General features: G+C 30.5%; 1 pseudogene; it reads right to left on the minus strand.

Annotated features, from left to right (window-relative positions):
• Positions 1 to 268: 268 nt before the first annotated feature.
• Positions 269 to 384, minus strand: LOC145280543 (U2 spliceosomal RNA; annotated as a pseudogene).
• Positions 385 to 2322: the final 1938 nt, after the last annotated feature.

Raw genomic sequence — 2322 nt, forward strand, 5'->3', positions numbered from 1 at the left:
GCCCCTTTTGGGGAGCTGGTTTCCCCCGAAATTTTTAACCGACCTCATGTCCAATTCCTCCCTTGTGGCGAGGCAAGTAAAAAAATTATTATTATTATAATTAATCAGGAGTAACACTTCCAGGGCATTTTGTAATTAAATCAGAAATAACTTTTTCCAGTTACTTTTTAATATTAAAACTTCGTTACATTAAACATAGTACCTGTTCACAATGCCCCCCCCCCACGGGACAGATTTAGACACCAGGGTAATTTTTTTAACGTGGAGAAAAAATTGTCTTAGTCGTAAAGGATTTCTCTTTCACTGAGAGAGAAGAAATTGAAATGTAGCACCTGAAGAACAGATACTAAACTTTGATCTTAGCCAAAAGGCCAAGAAAGACAATTCATTTTTATTAGCTTTGCCCCAACAGCGACACCAATTTTTTTAAATATTTCAATTTCCTTTTCAAGGGGTGACAAGGTTTATTTGGAATATTCCACTTTTTGAAATATTCCACTTTCCTTTTTTAGGGATGCACAGCATGATAACGGACGGAGCGATAATCGTAATAATAATAATATCATTATTATTATTATTATTATTATTATTATTATTATTATTATTATTATTATGATGATGGTGTTATAAATATATAAAAAATATTATTTACATGAATAAATTCTTTTGCTCTAAAAATAAAATCAATTCTTGTATGAAATAAAATCCCAAGTTAAGTGATTGCATAAAAGAAATGTCAAATGCCCAGAAAGGAGTACACACACACACACACACACACACACACACACACACACACACACACACACACACACACACACACACATATATAGGATTGTTGATTTATTTATTTTTTATAAGTGATTATGCGGCACTTTTTGCACTCCTTGGGTGGTTTAAAGAGAGAGATAAACCTCCCTTTGCTTATATTCTAGTCGCCCCACATTTTTCAGGAGTAATATTTGTAATTAATTTATTTATATATATATATATATATATATATATATATATATATAATATATATATATATATATATTAGCAGGCCGCCCGTCATTAAATATGATATTTTGCTTAATGCAAATTTCGTATTTATTATATTATATTGAACCCAATATATAGTAATGATTAAAAAAAAATGACTCGTGCGACACCACTGAGAATCAAAACCAAAAGGTTTAGCTTACGATTTACTTTTTCCTTTGACGCAATGAAGAAATGTTTGCTGCAAGGCTTAAAATTAAAATATTAACCAATAGCTATTACGTTACACACGCATATTCGTAATGCCGCCGACCATCACTTCGCAAATTCAATTTTTATTAATTTTCACAATTGGCACCGATTTTTCCCCAGCTAAAACCAAAATATAAAGTTTTGCATAGGTTCGAATACGCTATATATTAAGTTTCATGTCTTTAGACTGAAAACTGCCAGAGGAGTTTGGTAGATAATTTTTTAAACAAATATATATACGCATGCATAAATATATATATGAAAGAGGTTTGTGTTTACTATAACCCTTTAACGCAAATATTACGCAAGTATAAACCATGTAGAATATCTGCATGAATATAATTGCACATAATAGTTAACTATTATCATTATCAGTTATAATAAATATCTCAGTCACCAACATTTTTATCCCCTATTACCTTCTATTTTTAATTATCATTATCACAATTAGAGTAGATGATTATATCTAAGCATGAAGATAAATTAATTATATACATTTGGAGATTTTATTATTATTATTATTATTATTATTATTATTATTATTATTATTATTATTATTGCTATACAACTTTCGAAGCTTCGTAAATAAATAATAAATAAAAAGCCTATGACGAGATATGCTACTGAGGGTGGAGGAGTATACAAGGATGTAGGACGAGTAGGACGAGTAGGACATGCCTTAGAATCATCAATAAATTACTTATAGTTTTTTCTTTTCATTTCTCCTCTTTCCTTTCATTCTTTCGTTTTTCTTTTCTTCTTTTCTCCCTCGCTTCTTTTTCTTTTCTTCCGTATTTTTTAACCTCTTCACTGATGCGTGTAGGGATGATAGTGATGAGGCGGGGATATACAAGAGGGCAACGCAAGTCGTACATTTTCTGACCACATAAAAATTCTAGTCAAATTAAAAAAACATTTTTATAACTGAATAACCCCCCTTTAATCTGAAACCCTTTTTGCATAGATATGTCGAATTAACACTCCCCTATAGATTGAACCTATACACACTAGTGTTATATAAGGAGGTGGATTGGCACCCAAAACAGTTATATTACATAGTTAGAGATAGGCGGATGATATATAAAACAGTTA

This window comes from Euprymna scolopes, chromosome 7 (genome assembly GCF_053919585.1).
Source record: "Euprymna scolopes isolate OS-2025 chromosome 7, ASM5391958v1, whole genome shotgun sequence".
Classification (NCBI taxonomy): domain Eukaryota; kingdom Metazoa; phylum Mollusca; class Cephalopoda; order Sepiida; family Sepiolidae; genus Euprymna; species Euprymna scolopes.